The 19,372-nt window shown below is 37.9% G+C and overlaps 1 protein-coding gene across 10 annotated transcripts in view; it reads left to right on the top strand.

Moving 5' to 3' along the window:
- The window catches only part of CLOCK (clock circadian regulator), a 111,389-nt gene that overhangs the window by 17,543 nt on the left and 74,474 nt on the right, over positions 1-19,372 (top strand). Inside the window, exons 1-2 of one of the 10 annotated variants that reach the window (XM_061420194.1) lie at positions 1,637-2,067; positions 2,711-2,797. The exons of 7 other annotated variants lie outside the window; for them this stretch is intronic. The gene's annotated coding sequence lies outside the window, so the exon portion shown is untranslated. Of the gene's footprint in view, positions 1-1,636; positions 2,068-2,710; positions 2,798-10,729; positions 12,006-19,372 lie in introns of those variants that run through there. 2 more of the 10 variants (XM_061420195.1, XM_061420196.1) reach the window with 2 other exon arrangements.

Below are 19,372 nucleotides of genomic sequence, written 5' to 3'. Positions count from 1 at the left end.
AACCAAATTAACCATAGTTTCTTAATATTATATAATACCTAGTTCTTACTCAGATCTTTTCCAGTTGTTTGAAAAATACCTTTTTATATTGTTTGAATCAGAATTCAGATGGGATATTACCGGTTAGTTGTTATGTTTCTTGAGTCCTTTTTTTCTTAAGAGTACAGTTTATTCGGGAGAAGAGTGATATTGGTTTGTAGATCACCGTTGATAGAAAATGTTTGTACCAGCTATGTATTACACAGTTCTGCTCCAGTTTCTTAAGAATTCAAAATCTTCCTTAAATAACATACGCTTTTGTTTTAATGGAATACATAACAACAGTAGTACAGAATAGAATGATGAACTCTCAGCTTTAATAACTATCAACTCAGGACCTGTCTTGTTTCATCTATACCTTCAGCTGTGTACCTTCTCCTGAATCTCTTTGAAGCATATTCCACATCTAATTCATCTGCAAATATTTCTAAGTGTGTGTGTGTGTGTGTGTGTGTGTGTGTGTGTGTGTGTATATGAAACTAGGTCAGTTCTATAAAATATTTCTCATTCTGAATTTATCTGGTTTCTTCTTCTTGATGTCATTTTACTTCTTTTCTGTATTGATTTAAATGGAACGTTTGCTCTAAAGCAGTGTTTCTCAAGCTTTTTTTTTCATTATTACTCCTTTAAAGGCCCTTTTTAGACATTTTTTTTTCCTTTATTGTCTGCTCCATGAGACCCAAGAGTAGAGCATTGTACTTTGGAAGGCAAGAAACCGTTTTAATTTCTATTGAAGATTTTTTTCACCCCTGGATGTGACACTGCAACTGTTAAGAATATACAATATAAAGATTTGATTCTGTAGTTTGACTCTCTGTTGTTGTTCTTTAGTCGCTAAGTTATGTTTGATTCTTTGTGACCCCATGGACTGCAGCATGTCAGGCTTCCCTGTCCTTCACTATCTCCTGCAGTTTGCTCAAACTCATGTTTATTGAGTCGGTGATGCCATCCAGTGATCTCATCCTCTGTTGCCCCCTTCTCCTGCCCTCAGTCTTGCCCAGCATCAGGGTCTTTTCCAGTGAACTGGCTCTTAACATCAGGTCACCAAAGTATTGGAGCTTCAGCTTCAGCATCACTCCTTCCAATGAATATTCAGAGTTGATATCCTTTAGGATTGACTGGTTGGATCTCCTTGCAGTCCAATAGACCCTCAAGAGTCTTCTCCAGCACCACAATTCGAAAGCATCAATTCTTTGGCACTCAACTTTATTATGGTCCAGTTCTCACATTTGTACTTTACTATAGAAAAACTGGAAAAAGCAAAGAGTTTGATTCTTTACATAAGAACATTTTATAAGTAGGATATGTTATAAAAATGTAATTGCTAGGGGGTATCAATTTTCATTTCAGTGAGTAAAACTCCATGAGGGCAGGAATTTGGTGTTTTTTCCCCGTTATCATTGGATATGTAGAACCTATCATAGTAAGTGAATGAATGAACAAGGAACAGAATTTCCAACTCCTTGTCTAACGGAACTGCTAGTTAAAAGAGAAATAACCCAATTAATGTGAAATCTTTTGTTTTTGTTAATCAATCTTTAAAATAGTACTTTTCCTATTGAAGGGTAATTAAAATTCTTTTAATATGGTGGAAAGAAGTATCATTAACATTTCTAATAATTTTCATTTCAATTGTTAATAAAAATTAATGATGATAATTGGACTGTTCATAAAACCATACTGGAAATAGAGAGTAATAAAAAGCACCTATCTCATAGGGATGTTGTGAGGATTAAATTAGTTAATACATGTAAAGCACTTACAACTAGACTTGACACATAATAAAATGCTTGACAGCTATTCACTAGTAATTGAGGATGGTGCTGGGACTCTTCTTTTCCTTCATTTTGCAGGAGGGCTCCTGATGGTTAGTTGATCAGTTCTTCCATTCATAGTGAGGTTTTCTCTCAAGCCCTTGCAAAAGCTCCACAAAAGGATCATCCTCCTTAAGACTTTCCATCAACTTTCTTTCCAGGAGTCCTCTTCTAAGACCCTTGATGATAGAGGACTGAGAAGAGCTGCAGAATGGTAATTATATTGCAGTCAAGTGGTGAGGGCTTAAAATGAACTCTGCCTGTTAGCTCTGTGTGACTGAGTGATACAGGGCAAATTGTTTTAATACCTTGCTTTCTTCCTTTGGCCATGTCTCATCTCAGAGAATGACCTTCTCATCTCTTTTCTTACTCTGAGCAGCCATACTCGACTTCTTTTACTTTCACACAGATGCCATATCCTCTCCTACATCTGCCCCTTTGAACATGCTGTTCCCCTTAATGTAATATGTTCTTTCTCTCCCCTCCCCAGTTGCTTTATTTGGTCAGATCCTACTCATGCTTGCATTAATTGTCTCTTTTCGAGGAGACATTTTCTAATAAATTCCCACCAGACTAGTTTGTATCTCTGCCATGCTCCCCTTTCACACCATCATGGTTTTAAAACCTTTCATCCCATTTGGAATAACCGTACAGACTGAGCTCCAGAGGGGTTGATAGAATCTGACGTGTTCATTGCTGCATCCCCAATTCCTGGCACATAGGAAACCTCAATTAATGTGGTATACTTGGATGGAAAAAAAAATACTGGCAGTATTGTTACTTAGAATTTGGTTAATATTATTTCCACAGCTGCCCTTGTTTCATGGATTTTTTTATTTTTTATTTTTCCTGTAAAGCTGCTGAAACTTAGAAGCTGATTTTGTCACAGTGTTAGATGCCTTTGGAAAATTCTGCATTCCTCTTAGATGAATCTTTACAACTTGGTGAGTTTCACTAGATATCTTCAGTCTTCATTTTGAGCTCAGAAGTATGCCTTCTCTTCTTGTTTTTTTTTTTTTTTTTTTTCCTGACATAAATATTGGGTACAATGAGGTTTGCAATCTCCTTGCAAGGAGCATAGGACCAATTATTATAAAAACATTTAGAGCATAGACTGCTACCTTCTTTGATAGCTTTTATTTATCTTTAGAATTTTTATTCTCAAGAGAAGTGAAAAATTATTGAAAGATAATTGATATCCAGATGTATTTCAGCAGTTCTTGAAATTCTTAAAAGTTACCATCTGAAAGTAAGAGCTACAGTGTGTCTTTTTGTTGTTGTTGTTGTTGAGAGAAAGGTGATTTGCAAATGAATGAAAAGTAGAATAAGAATTATTTCATGTCAGGTTTTAGGTTTAGACATCAGTTGACTGAGGTAAAGACGGGCCAGTCACCTGCTACAACTCCAGCTTATAAGCAGGTCTGTCCATCCAGGGTTTGCACACTACCAAATCCAGTCTACTGCCTGTTTTGTATGACCTGTGAACTAAGAATAGTCTTTACATTTTTAAATGGTTGATGGAAAAAATTCCTGGAAGAAGAATACTACTTTGCAATATGTTGAAATTATATGAAACTCAGGTTTACTGTTTATGAATAAAGCTTTATTAAAATACAGCTGATCTTAATTTTTTTACACATTGTGTATGGCTGTTTTCAGGCTATAGAGGCAGAGTTAGGGAGTTGCATCAGAGACCTTAGGGCCCAGAAAGCCAAAAATATTTACTTTATGACCCTTCATAGAGTAAGCTGGAGAAGGAAATGGCAACCCACCCCAGTATTCTTGACTGGAGAATCCCAGGGAAGGAGGAGCCTGATGGGCTGCCGTCTATGGGGTTGCACAGAGTCAGACATGACTGAAGCGACTTACCAGCAGCATAGAGTAAGTTAGCTGACCTCTGCTCTACCTAGTTGGAAAAGTATTTATAGATTGAGTGCTAAGATAAGAAATGAGTTGGGGGAAATTAGAGGGAGGTAAGAGTTAATAACCAATTCTCAGTGACTGAACTTACACTTTTTTTCTATCTTGGGAAGTGTAATCCATATTCTCATTAGACCTGTGTTGCTGTTTTCAAGCAGGCAATAAGTTGATTCTGGTATTACTTCTCTTCTAAAGTGAATGTAAATGGACATATTAGGAAGAAAATTAAAATAGTACTCTCAGTTTTTTACCACGTTTTAGTGATACCACAGTGTCTTAAGCAGTGCGTGTGTGCAAGTTGCTTCAGTTGTGTCCAGCTTTGCTATCCAGTGGACTATAGCCCGCCTGGTTCCTCTGTCCATGGGATTCTCCAGGCAAGAATACTGGAGTGGGTTGCCGTGCCCTCGTCCAGGGGATCTGCTCAACCCAGGGATCGAACCCACGTTTCTTATGTCTCCTGAATTGGCAGGCAGGTTCTTTACCACTAGCACCAGCTGGGAATCCTGCTTAAACAGACTGTCCTCTAAATCATGATTAAAAGAAGCAGATACCAAGCACACAAAAATAGTAGGTCATATTGCCTTGCTTAAGCCATACCCTCATGGGAAACAGCAGTGATAAAAATTAAGCCATTAATGAAAATTGGACTTAGTTATGTAATTTAGGGTTGGTAAATTTTGTGCTAGCCACCACAGTCATATGATTAACTCAAATTAATAGAAAACCAGTGTAAATTGTGTTAAAGAATAATAAAAAAGTTCTAGCTAAACTGTAAAAAGCTATAGCTAAAATAAAAATAAACTACAGAAGTGACTTTAACAGTTCTTGATCACACGACAGCTAAGACTCAATCCAGGATTAGATAACCCATTATGCTTAGCCCTAAACTCAGATAATTACAGTAACAAAATTATTTGCCAGAGTTCTATTAGCAGTAGCTTAAAACACAAGAGACTTGATGGTGCTTCATACCCCTCTAGAGGAGCCTGCTCTATGATTGATAAACTCTGATAAACCTCACCAGCATTTGCTAATTCAGTCTATATACTGCTGTTTTCAGCAAACTCTTAAAAAGGAATAATAGTGTAATTATTACACATAAAAATGTTAGGTCAAAATGTAACTTGTAGGATGGGAGGAAATGGACTATATTTTCTATTTCAAGAGCATGTTTCTCATTATACGAAAGTTTTTATGAAACTGAAAACCAAAGGAGGCTATGGTAGTAAATTAAGAATAGGGTGCCTAGTTGAATCAGGCCATCAAGCATGTACACTCCATCCATCACCCTCCTCAATTATTAATAACCTTTATAATCTCTTAGCAAGTACCAAACACATATGAGGAGATAAAGTATTACTGAGGGAAGCATACTAGAAAGTGTGCTTGAATAAATCAAAGGATAGCGTAAATAAAAGCACCTAGTTTATTTTACCCTCAGGAGTTTCATAGTTTATGGATACTTTAAATTTGTCCCAAATTTCCCACAAATTCAACTGTTATAAGCAGATTAAATAAATTATTCACCCAGTATTTAAAGTATAAGAGATGGAAATTTAAAAATTTGGAGTGCTATGTAGAAAATACTGTAAGGGCCTGATTTTAAAAAAAAAGCATTAAAAGTAATAAAAAAAACCCAAACCTCTCCCCTTTTACATTTTGTATAATGATTTAACTAGGAAATTTTTAACAAAGAACTTAAATCCCCAGAAGCCAGATGAGCTCCTTATGAACAGTTTATTAGAACAAACTCATCTATATAGCAAAATTCTGAGAAGATTTATAAGTAGAGGTGACAAGCCTAACAAGCCTGATGAGAGCTGGTTGTCCAAAAAAAAAAATCTTAAATCATAGTTCAACTTTACAAACTATTAAAAAATCAGAAATTTTAATGTATTTTTAAATGTTAATCTAAAAAGTTTCAACTCCTTAGAAACAGGATACAACCTTATCTAGAGAGTAAAAATAACACCATAGTTGCCTTAAAAAACAGCCATCGATTAAGCATTCAAGCTTGGCAACACATTTACCTTAATACCAACAATAAATCGACTCCTAGTTTAATACTGGACTAGTCTATTAATTAAAAGAAGCAGTAATGTTAATATGACTAACAGGAAGTATTTCTTCTTGCATAAGCTTATATAAGTAATAGAATCACTGGTAGTTAACAACAAATCTAAGTCAGTGTTAAATTATTTATTAAAATTAGTCTCAACCTGACAGAGGTATGCACCTACCAAAAGATTTTAAAAAAGTAAAAGGAACTCAACAAGTACAACCTTGCCTATTTACTGAGAGTATCACCTCTAGCCTGACTAGTATTAAAGGCACTGCTTGCCCAGTGACATCTATTATCCTGACCGTGCAAAGGCAGCATAATCACTTGTTTTCTGAATAAAGACTTGTGTGAGTGGCCACACAGGGTTTTCTTATCTCTTAATCAGTGAAATTGACCTTCCTATGAAGAGGTGGGAATAACAAAATAAGACCAGAGGCCTGTATGGAGCTTTATTTAATTAATGCCCCCCCCCCACCCCACTACAATGAACTAAATCATCGTGGGATAATAAAACTTTTATATGGGTTAGCGGTTTTGTTTGGGGTGATCTCAGAGAACAAAAAAGTCTCTGAATGATTAAAATTTAGACCAAATAGTCAAAATGTTTGATCCCTTACTGATCCAAAAAATTGATCAACGGAGCAAGTTATACTACAGATAACAGCATAGTCCTACTCTAGAGTTCATATCAACAGTAGGGTTTAGAATCTTGATGTTGGGTCAGGACATCCCAATGGCATAACCAGTATTAAATATTCATTTATTCAGTAGTTAAAGTCCTATGTAATATGAGTTTACACCAGAGTAATCCAAGTCAGTTTCTATTATATATTTCTCCCAGTACAAAAAGATGAAAATAAGGCCTACTTTTCAAAAGCACCTTAAAACTAATTAATGATATAATCTTAATTCATGAAAACACCCTGCCAGAGAACACAGGTTAGACTGCAGAGCCTAGTAATTGTATAAAAAAATCATTATTATTAGAGGTTCAACTCGCCTCCTAACAGAATGTTTAAAATTAACATTCTAACACTCTTCATCCTATTTCCTCTAGTCGTGGCATTCCTCACACTAATTGAATGAAAAGGTATTAGGTTACATACAACTTAGAAAAGAACCAAACTTCACTCACTCATATGGCCTACTGTAGCCTATCACTGACACAGTTAAATTATTAAAGAACCACTATGACCAGCCAGTCTTCGATTTGCATATTTCTTATCACATCCATTCTAAAACTATCTAGTAGTATATACCTTTTGTGCAGCTTCTGTTTTTTCCTATGTAAGGAGTTTATCTGTAAAAGGACATTATCTGTTTCTATGAAGGAGATATATCTGTTATCATATTTTTATGTAAAAGTACTAATATATTCGGAGAAGGCAATGGCAACCCACTCCAGTACTCTTGCCTGGAAAATCTCATGGATGGAGAAGCCTGGTGGGCTGCAGTCGGTGGGGTCGCTGAGGGTCGGACACAACTGAGCGACTTCACTTTCACTTTCCATTTTCATGCATTGGAGAAGGAAATGGCAACCCACTCCAATGTTCTTGCCTGGAGAATCCCAGGGACGGGGGAGCCTGGTGGGCTGCTGTCTCTGGGGTCACACAGAATCAGACACGACTGAAGTGACTTAGCAGCACTAATATATTATTTGGAAAGTAGTTGGTGACTGACTCAGTGGAACAAGGCTAGTATGTACATTGGGGATTAAGGAACATGGTCCCTTTTGGAGTCAAGGGATAGATTGGAGGATATTTTTAAGGAGTCTTCTACAGCCTGACAGAGGCAAATTAAGTCCTCTATTAGGAGATTTAAGATGACAATTTTAGAATCTGCCTTTCTTGTGCTCTTCTTTTCTGTGGTTTCCCTGGTGGCTCAGATGGTAAAGAATCTGCCTGCGATATGGGAGACCCAGGTTCTTTCCCTGGGTTGAGAAGATCCCCTGGACAAGGAAATGGCAACCCACTCCAATATTGTTGCCTGGAGAATTCCATGGACAGAGAAGTCTGGCAGGCTTCTGTCCATGGGTTTGTAGAGTCAGACATGACTGAGCAACTATTACTAACTTCTTGTGTCTCTAGAACATTTCACAGTTCTGTGCAGTTTGACACATTTACCACTCTGCGTCCTAGTTACTTTGTTTTCAGAACAGAGAAAAATAATACCTTTCCTGTCTGAAAGTAGGAATCTTAGGTTTGCTAAATTATAAGTTTCTTAAGGGTGAGTACCATGCCTAATTTTTTTTAAATTACTGATCTCTTTGTAGCTATCGTAGATCTGGCACATAGTTGGCACAGAGTCAATGTTTGTTGAGTAAAAGTACACGATATCTTATATCTCAAATAGCTATTCTTTCTACGCATGATCACAATAATTCCAGTTCATTTAAAGATTTGCTTACCGGGATTAGGTGTCTTTTTATTACTGTAGGAGAGAATTTTGATGAAAACAGTAATTTTTTCTGAATCCATTTCTGAATTCATTCCTTACAGATAGCTATCAAATAATTGGCCAGATTTGTCTGTTAAATTAATAATTTTTAATTTGTCTAAGTTACAATAATTTTTTGACATCTTGAGGGATAAGATTTAGCAGTATCAAATCTGGAAACCTTTTGATAATAAACCTTTAAAAATACATATATACTAAAGCCACTCTTGAGTATAAAGTTTTACATATTCTCATCTAAGTCTTCTGAAGCTTTTCCCAACTCTTCAATTGAATCTCTTTTTTAATTAAACTTCCCTGTTTGATTTGCTCAAGAACCTATGTTTTAAAATTGTGTCTTGCAGAATACCTTATAAAGACAAGACAATTTAAAAGGTGTTCCAGTTTAGTCATTCAGTCATGTCCAACTCTTTGCAAGCCCATGAACCATAGCACACCAGGCCTCACTGTCCATCACCAACTCCCGGAATTTACCAAAACTCATGTCTATTGAGTCGGTGATGCCATCTAACCATCTGATCCTCTGTCGTCCCCTTCTCCTCCTGCCTTCCCTCTTTCCCAACATCAGGGTCTTTTCAAATGAGTCAGCTCTTTGTATCAGGTGGCCAAAATATTGGAGTTTCAGCTTCAACATCATTCCTTCCAATGAACACCTAGGACTGATTTCCTTTAGGATGGACTGGTTGGATCTCCTTGCAGTCCAAGGGACTCTCAAAGAGTCTTCTCCAACACCACAGTTCAAAGGCATCAATTCTTCGGCACTCAGCTTTCTTTATAGTCCAACTCTCACATCCATACATGACCACTGGAAAAACCATAGCCTTGACTAAATGGACCTTTGTTAACAAAATAATGTCTCTGCTTTTTAATATGCTGTCTAGGTTGGTCATAACCTTGCTTCCAGGGAGTAAGCATCTTTGAATTTCATGGCTGCAATCACCATCTGCAGTGATTTTGGAGCCCCCAAAAATAAAGTCTGACACTGTTTCCACTGTTACCCCATCTATTTGCCATGAAGTGATGGGACCAGATGCCATGATCTTCATTTTCTGAATGTTGAGCTTTAAGCCAACTTTTTCACTCTCCTCTTTCACTTTCATCAAGAGGCCCTTTAGTTCTTCTTCACTTTCTGCCATAAGGGTGATGTCATCTGCATATCTGAGGTTGTTGATATTTCTCCCGGCAATCTTGATTCCAGCTTGTGCTTCCTCCAGCCCAGCGTTTCTCATGATGTACTCTGCATATAAGTTAAATAAGCAGAGTGAAAGTATACAGCCTTGACGTACTCCTTTTCCTATTTGGAACCAGTCTGTTGTTCTATGTCTGTTCTATGTCCAGTTCTAACTGTTGCTTCCTGACCTGCATTCAGGTTTCTCAAGAGGCAGGTCAGGTGGTCTGGTATTCCCATCTCTTTCAGCATTTTCCACAGTTTATTGTAATCCACACAGTCAAAGGCTTTGTCATAGTCAATAAAGCAGAAATAGATATTTTTCTGGAACTCTCTTGCTTTTTCAGTGATCCAGTGAATGTTGGCAATTTGATCTCTGGTTCCTCTGCCTTTTCTAAAACCAGCTTGAACAGCTGGAAGTTCATGGTTCATGTATTGCTGGAGCCTTGCTTGGAGAATTTTGAGTATTACTTTACTAGTGTGTGAGATGAGTGCAATTGTGCAGTAGTTTGAGCATTCTTTGGCATTGCCTTTCTTTGGGATTGAAATGAAAACTGACCTTTTCCAGTCCTGTGGCCACTGCTGAGTTTTCCACATTTGCTGGCATATTGAGTGCAGCACTTTTCACAGCATCATCTTTCAGGATTTGAAATAGCTCAACTGGAATTCCATCACCTGCAGTAGCTTTGTTCGTAGTGATACTTCCTAAGGCCCACTTGACTTCACATTCCAGGATGTCTGGCTCTAGGTGAGTGATCACACCATCGTGATTATCTGGGTTGTGAATATCTTTTCTGTATAGTTCTTCTGTGTATTCTTGGCACCTCTTTAATATTTTCTGCTCAGGAGATACAATGGCTAAATCTAATACATGACAAAACTGGAGGAAGAAGAAAGCCCTTAAGGACTTTATTTACTCCTTTTAAAAAATAGATTATAAAAGGATATCTTTGTTCTTAGGTACACGTTTAAGTATTTGGAAGTAAAAGGGCATGGTATACACACCTTACTCTCAAATGTTTCAGAAAATATGTTTATCTATATGTGAAGATGATGATGCAGATGTTAAAATTTGGCAGACTGGATAAAGTATATATAGGAGTTCTCCTAACATCATAGTTAAATAGTAGTATAATTTAGAACTTAAAAAAAATCTTAGGTATAGTTTATTAAGTTTTCATCTATCGTGTACTTTTCTTTAATGTTCACTTCAGCTTGTTTTAATAAAAATCTATTAAATTTTCCCTTTGCTCCATAAATACGTTTTTTTTAAAAGTAGATCTATTTTTTATTATCTTAAATATTTTGAAGGAAATTCAAGAGTAAGGATCTGTTATAATGTTTTTCCAACTGGGTATAAAGAATTGCAGACTTACTGGTGGGCATTTACAGTGTGATATGCATTATTTTTGGAGAAGGCAATGGCACCCCACTCCAGTACTCTTGCCTGGAAAATCCCATGGACGGAGGAGCTTGGTAGGCTGCAGTCCATGGGGTCACACAGAGTCGGACACCACTGAGCGACTTCACTTTCACTTTTCACTTTCATGCATTGGAGGAGGAAATGGCAACCCACTCCAGTGTTCTTGCCTGGAGAATCCCATGGACAGAGGAGCCTGGTGGGCTGCCGTCTATGGGGTCACACAGAGTCGGACACGAAGCGACTTAGCATGCATAATTTTTAAAGCACTTTACATTTAATAATTCATTTTATTTCAGAGCAGCATTATGCTTACACCTTGTTTTGATATGCTTTTTCAAATTTGGCTTCCCTTATTGCTCAGCTGGTAAAGAATCCACCTGCAATGCAGGAGACCTGGGTTTCATCCCTGGTTTGGAAACATCCCCTGGATAAGGGAAAGGCTACCCACTCCAGTATTCTGGCCTGGAGAATTGAATGTGTATAGTCTGTGGGGTCTCAAAGAGTTGGAGATGACTGAGCGACTTTGACTTTTCAAATTTAGCTAGACCAGAGCTTAGATGCTAAGCCTCAGAAGCTTTGTGTTTTCTTACCTCCTTTTTTCCAGATACAGACTGTGGGAACTGGTGATTTGTAACTCAATATAGAAAGTTGATTATGTATATATTGAGAAAAAATACTATCTTAGAATTATCTAGTTTGTACATAAAAGTCTTAACTTCAGGGCATACTTTTGTTGCCCTCATAATGTGGGAAGGATCCACACATAAGACTATTCTTCAGTAATTGTCCAGAAAAAGAAAGTAAATATGACTTTTAGTACCCAAGTAGGAGGCAGACTGATAATAGAAACCTAGTTCTACTAGACTTCAGTTTAACCAAGTAAAATAACCAAAAAATTAAAAACAGATCAAGGGACTGATGTAGTATTGCTAACTTTTAAATGCTTTTTATTGAATTAAAACATGCATGTTATACAGTCCATAAATACTGAGTGTCATTTTGATGAAATTTTATGAAGTGAACACTTGTTTAACCAATATGAATACCAAGGTCAAGATATAGAACATTTTCATCAATCCTGGAGCCTCCTTCATGCCCCCTGACAGTCATCATGCTCTCCCAAAGGTAACTGTTATTCTGGCTTGATTCAGTATTCATTGGTATTGTCTGTTTTTGAACTTAATTTTTTTTATGATCAACATCTTGTTGGCAGGAGTCATTCATATTGATTCATATGGCAGTAGCTCATCCTTTTTCATTGCTTTGTAATACTTCATTATTTGTATATACCGCAATTTATTCATCCATTGTACGGTTGATGAACATTTGGTTTATTGTCAGTTTTTGACTACTATAAACAGTTCTGCTGTGAACATTCTTGAGCATGTCTTTTGGCACATATGTATGCCTTTCTGCTGGATAAATAACCAAGGGGGAACATGCTGAGTCTCAGAGTATTTGGATGTTTAGCTCTTGTAGATGCTTCCTAGTTTAGTTTTCCAAAGTGGTTGAATCAATTTACACTTCAACCTGCATTGTACATGAGTTCTTGTTTCTCTTCGTCCTCAACAACACTTGAAATTATTAGTGTTTCAAATTAATAACTCTTCTGCTATAAAGCTAGTGAATTTTTTGTAGTTTTAATTTATTGTTACCTGATAACTTAAAAGGTTCAGTTCAGTTCAGTTGCTCAGTCATGTCTGACTCTTTGCGACCCCATGAATCACAGCACGCCAGGCCTCCCTGTCCATTACCAACTCCTGGAGTTCACTCAGACTCACGTCCATCGAGTCAGTGATGCCATCCAGCCATCTCATCCTCTGTCGTCCCCTTCTCCTCCTGCCCCCAATCCCTCCCAGCATCAGAGTCTTTTCCAATGAGTCAACTCTTCGCATGAGGTGGCCAAAGTACTGGAGTTTCAGCTTCAGCATCATTCCTTCCAAAGAAATCCCAGGGCTGATCTCCTTCAGAATGGACTGGTTGGATCTCCTTGCAGTCCAAGGGACTCTCAAGAGTCTTCTCCAACACCACAGTTCAAAAGCATCAATTCTTCGGCACTCAGCCTTCTTCACAGTCCGACTCTCACATCCATACATGACCACAGGAAAAACCATAGCCTTGACTAGACGGACCTTTGTTGTCGAAGTAATGTCTCTGCTTTTGAATATGCTGTCTAGGTTGGTCATGACTTTCCTTCCAAGGAGTAAGCATCTTTTAATTTCATGGCTGCAATCACCATCTGCAGTAATTTTGGAGCCCCCAAAATAAAGTCTGACGCTGTTTCCACCGTTTCCCCATCTATTTCCCATGAAGTGATGGGACCAGATGCCATGATCTTCATTTTCTGAATGTTGAGCTTTAAGCCAACTTTTTCACTCTCCACTTTGACTTTCATCAAGAGGCTCTTTACTTCCTCTTCACTTTCTGCCATAAGGGTGGTGTCATCTGCATATCTGAGGTTATTGATATTTCTCCCAGCAATCTTGATTCCAGCTTGTGTTTCTTCCAGTCCAGCGTTTCTCATGATGTACTCTGCATAAAAGTTAAATAAACAGGGTGACAATATACAGCCTTGACGTACTCCTTTTCCTATTTGGAACCAGTCTTTTGTTCCATGTCCAGTTCTAACTGTTGCTTCCTGACCTGCATATAGGTTTCTCAAGAGGCAGGTCAGGTGGTCTGGTATTCCCATCTCTTTCAGCATTTTCCACAGTTTATTGTGATCCACACAGTCAAAGGCTTTGTCATAGTCGATAAAGCAGAAATAGATGTTTTTCTGGAACTCTCTTGCTTTTTCGGTGATCCAGCGAATGTTGGCAATTTGATCTCTGGTTCCTCTGCCTTTTCTAAAACCAGCTTGAACATCAGGAAGTTCACGGTTCACATATTGCTGAAGCCTGGCTTGGAGAATTTTGAGCATTACTTTACTAGCGTGTGAAATGAGTGCAATTGTGCGGTGGTTTGAGCATTCTTTGGCATTGCCTTTCTAAAGGCAGACTTTAGAAGCTTGTAAAGAAAGACTGGGAAACAGATTTTCCCGTTCAAATTTCCAGAAAGAAATGCAGCCCAGCTGACGCCTTGGGTTCCTCCCAATGGTAAATGGTAAGGCCTGGAGCGAGAACAGAACTCCTGGCAAAGAGAGATCCGTTGAGGCAGGAAATGGGAAGAGAGTGTGCAAAAACAATATTGAGGAAATAGGATGTTTTGCTAATGATAATGTGTCTAGAGGACACAATCAAAGGATTTTGAAAATTGGGAAAGGGGGATGGTATCAATGTGGGGATATACAGAGTGTGTAGGAACAAAAGTCTAGGTGGTGTGGGGTGACCTGAGTCTTGATCCTCTCCTGTGCCTGATATGAAGGAAAGTAGGACATAATGGGATTAGTCCCTGTGGTTTCCTAGGTTGATTATTGTGACTATGGAGGGAGAAAGGGTTTGGAAAAGGCTGAGATTTATCAAGAGCAGCCAGAGATTTTAGACCTGTATTAAGTTTCTGTTACTGCCATAGAATGACAAACTTAGAAAGTACTGCAAACTTAATGGTTTAGAACAGAACAAATTTATTATTACTATCTTACAGTCCTGCAGCTCAGAAGTTTCATAAGGGTCTCACTGGGCTAAAGGCAAGAGGTGTCAGTAGGGCTGCATTCTTCCTGGGAGCCTCAGAGGAGAGAGAATGTTTCCTTGTATGTTCAAGCTTCCAGAAGCTGCCTGTATTCCTTGACTTGTGGCTCTCTTCTTTCACCTTCAAAACCAGCCACATTTCCTGTTTCTCTTTTGTCTCACATTGCTCTGACCATGGACAGGAAAGGTCCTCTGCTTTTAAAGACTTGTGTGATTACATTGGATCACCCAGATAATCTGGCATAAACTAACTACTCATCTCAAAGTCTTTAACCTTATTGCATCTACATAGTCCCTTTTTGAAATGTATTTGCCGATTTCAGGGATTAGGGCATGGTCCTTTTAGTGGGGCCTTATTCTGCCTACCACAGGGTCCCCTCTTTCTTCCTGTGAATACTAATATAGGGCTTGGTGTAGGATGGTATCCAGGTTTAGGGTGTGGTATTTGGTTCAGTATGTAGTTGGGCTTGAACTCTTGCTGCACTTCAGATCTTCTGTGAGGCTCATTTGAGGCTGAGGCCAGTCTCGGGCCTCACTCTCATCTCAAAAAAGGATTAAGGTGCTGATGTATTCTGTGGACCAGATCAGTCCATCACATGAAGAGGGAAAGTGAAAGTGAAAGTTGCTCAGTTGTGTCCGACTCTTTGCAACCCCTTGGACTTTCCATATAGTCCATGGAGTTCTCCAGGCCAGAATACTGGAGTGGGTAGCCTTTCCCTTCTCCGGGGGGTCTTCCCAACCCAGGGATTGAACCCAGGTCTCCTACATTGCAGGTACATTCTTTACTGACTGAGCCACAAGGGAACCTAGACATTATTTGAAGAAATAAATTTGTTGAATAATTGCAGTAGTCTTGTGTGCTACCAGGAGAGCTGTATTAATCTTTCAGTTTTTGTTTACTTAATGAGGCTTCAGAAATGCCTTTCATCTAGATATTGACAGGGTAGATTTTTGATAGCATTTGATGTTTCTCTTGAATCAGAATTTTCTTTGGTTCTAAGAGGTCTGGATCATGAGACTTTGATTTAGGGTGTGTTTCTTGTTTTTGCTGTCAATTTTAGATTTAAATTGGTGTTACAAACTACTGTAGAATTAAGAATTTTTTTATCATGCTAATGTTTCATATCCATTGTGGAAGTGAACTAATGTTCCCATTCAGTACTGAATAAATTGAGAACTTTATTTAATTGAGAACTTAAATTTCATCTTTACTCATTCATTAAATAATTTTAAAAGTATTTCAGCCTTTCTTTACAAGTTAAAATTGTTCTCTTAAAAATAATTATCTTTTTAACTATAATACAAACAGTAATCTGCAGAAGCAAGTTTGACTTTTTCATAAATTATGATAAACATAGTTAAGGATTGTTGGGTTTTGTATTATATCAATTAAATTTCAGCACTACTTTTAATTAATGTTTATATCAATAGATCCCTCAGTCCCAGAAAGATCTGTGATATCAGATTTAACTAACCTAAATGCCAAAGTAGGTCAGTAGGTCAATAGGTTATTAGGTTAGAAAAGGATTTATTGTAGTTTCCATTTTTTAAACTGAGGTTCTTGAGTTAAACCTTTTAAATTAGTAATTTAATGTTAATAATTAGGTGAAATAAAATGCTTCTTCTGTAAGTTACAGGAACAAGTACATAGGAAGATAGTCTCTTTTACTCATGTTTGGTAATAGTAGCATGTTACTTTGTTACTTATGTGTTTTTTTTTTTTCCTTAGCCCAGGCTCTAATGTTGGACAGTTAAAAGGAAACAAACAAGAAAAAGGCAACAGTTAAGGTTTCCTTGTTATAAAATAATACACATTCTTAGAAAAATTTTAGAAAGTACTAAAGAAAAAGTAAAAATGGAAAAAATCCATAAGCTAATTACTCAAATAACAACAGTTGATACTTTGACATATTTTGGATTTATATTCAATATATTTTAATGTCACTGTTACTGCTGTTGGATGTTTAAAATCTTTCTAGTTTTATTGTTTTAAATAATAATGCGTTCACTGTCAAACTTTGAATACATCTCTGATTATTTCCTTTTTTTTCCCGCCCAAAATGAGATTACTAGGTCAAAGGACTTAAGCGTTTCCAGTTATTGACACGTCTTACCAAACTATATTTTAAGAAAAGGAGTCCTCGTTTACTCTCTTAAAGCATTGTTGAGTGTCTATTTCATTTCTCTGTCACAAGCTTCTCAGACTGTTATTAAATGTAATAGACACTTGAGAGTCATTTTCTTGTCCTCAGTGCAGTGTTGACATTGTCATCTTCTTGAAGTACTCTTTCTTTTAATTTTAGTGACAAATAATCCTTCATGGCTTTCTTCGTTATCTTTGGTCCTTCTCCGTCTAGTTGATAGTATTATTACCACTAATTATACTTAAAATTTATCACTCCTTTGTTGTGTTTTCTACACGTTTTGAAACGTGTAACATAGCTGATCCTTAGAACAATTTTATGGGCTAGGTACTTCTGTTATCTCCATGAGCCATAATTCACATTCAGGAACTGTTTGCAAAGCCCATTTCTTTACATTTTTTTGCTCTGCCTTTTCCCCATTTTATTGGCTACTCTTCTGCTTGTCTCTGAAATGTTACTTTTTTCGTCAGATTTGAGCCTTAGCCTTTTTTCTCCTTTTGTATGTTTTTTTTTCTAGAGAAATCCATTTAATCATTATCTTTAATGTGCATATTTACTTTGATGGCTCCCACTTTACATCTTCACCCAGTTCTTTCCTGAAAGCCACACCCATATTTCCAGCTGCCTGCACGACTGAAGCAACTTAGCATGCATGCATGCATTGGAGAAGGAAATGGCAACCTAATCCAGTGTTCTTGCCTGGAGAAGCCCAGGGACAGACCAGTCTGGTGGGCTGCCATCTATGAAGTCGCACAGAGTCGGACACGACTGAAGCGACTTAGCAGCAGAGGCAGCTCGACATTTTTCCTCTTCCATGTCCCATAGATATCTTAAGCATAACATGTCTAAAACTGTATCCATCATTAGAAGTATTCGTGAGGTGTTTGTTTCACAGTGATTAAGAGCATGCTTCTGTGTGCTGTGCTTAGTCATTCAGTCTTGTCTCTTTCTTTGTGACCCCATGGACTATAACCTGCCAGGTTTCTTTGTCCATGGCAATTCTTCAGGCAAGAATACTGGTGGGTTGGCATGCCCTTCTCCAGGGGATCTTCCCAACCCAGGAATTGAACCCAGGTCTTCCGCATTGCAGGCAGATTCTTTACCGTCTGAGCTACCAGGGAAGCCCAAGAATACTGCAGAAGATAGCCTATCCCTTCTGCAGGGGATCTTCCTGACCAGGAATCGAACCAGGGTCTCCTGGATTGCAGGCGGATTCTTTACCAGCTGAGCTACCAGGGAAGCCTGATTAAGAGCATAGTTCAAGCTAAATGAATGGGTTTTATATCTTAGCCTTACTGCTCATCTTGGCCAGCTAGCTTACATATTTTCTTTGTGTTTCAGTTTCCGCATCTGTAAAATGGAGATAATAATAGAGCCTACTTCATGTGATTGTTGAGTCTTAAATGAGAGAAAACTTTGAAGAATGCCTGGTACATAGTAAATGTTCAATAAATGTTAGCCAGTGCTTTCAACATCATTCCCTTCCTCTTTTCTCCAATTTACTCCTCCAGTATTACCTATCCACCTCACAGATGTGTCCAAGCGAAAATTTGAGTGGTATTCTTGACTTCTCCCTGCCCCCAACTTCTGTTAATCAGTCACCAAATTCTGTCTGGTCATCTCAGTATCTATTAAAATTCTCATTTTTAAAATGATCTCTGCTTCTATATGGAGAAGGCAATAGCAACCCACTCCAGTACTCTTGCCTGGTAAATCCCGTGGACGGAGGAGCCTGGTAGGCTGCAGTCCGTGGGGTCGCTAGGAGTCGGACACGACTGAAGCGACTTAGCAGCAACAGCAGCAGCTGCTTCTATATTGTTTTACCTGAACTTTTACAATACTATACTTCTACCATTCTAATTCTAGTCCTGGCTCCTTATATTCTGTTTTCTGTGTTGTAACCAGATGATGGCTCAAAAGAACAAGTGTCTATTAATGTCAGTTTCCTGCTTAAAACTTTTCAGGGTCTTAAATGGGGAGAGTGGGGTTGGGAGTTACTGTCATGATCCACTTACCTCATCATTATCATCTCTTACTGCCACCTCTGTTACCCCTGGTCCCTAGGTTTTTGCTCCAGTCAACACTAAGGTACTTGGTAGTATTCTAAAATCACAGTTCTTCTCATGTCTCCAGACCTTTGTGTACATTTTCTCTTGACATTGATGAAATTTCTCTCTTTGCTTAGTGAAATCTTATTTTATTCTTAAGATCTCAGTTTATGTGTCACTTCTTCAGGAGACTTCCTTAACTTCTGTGTCACTCCCAGAGTGTTCAGAGAGCATTTTGTGCCTTCTCTGGAAAGCACCTCAAATGTAGTGGCTGTGTCTATTTCACCATTTCAAAACTACAATCAGTGTACTACTGGACACTTGTATTAGTACTCAGTAAATATTTGCTGAGTGATAAATATATGAAGTAGAATTTTTAAGGAATCACTAATATTTAAAGCTAGTGGAGGTGATGGAATTCCAGTTGAGCTATTTCAAATCCTCAAAGGTGATGCTGTGAAAGTGCTGCACTCAATATGCCAGCAAATTTGGAAAACTCAGCAGTGGCCACAGGACTGGAAAAGGTCAGTTTTCATTCCAATCCCAAAGAAAGGCAATGCCAAAGAATGCTCAAACTACCACACAATTGGACTCATCTCACACGCTAGTAAAGTAATGCTCAAAATTCTCCAAGCCAGGCTTCAGCAATACCTGAACCGTGAACTTCCTGATGT

The sequence above is a fragment of the Bos javanicus genome, chromosome 6 (genome assembly GCF_032452875.1).
Source record: "Bos javanicus breed banteng chromosome 6, ARS-OSU_banteng_1.0, whole genome shotgun sequence".
Classification (NCBI taxonomy): domain Eukaryota; kingdom Metazoa; phylum Chordata; class Mammalia; order Artiodactyla; family Bovidae; genus Bos; species Bos javanicus.
This window is presented reverse-complemented; position numbering and strand designations above follow the sequence as displayed.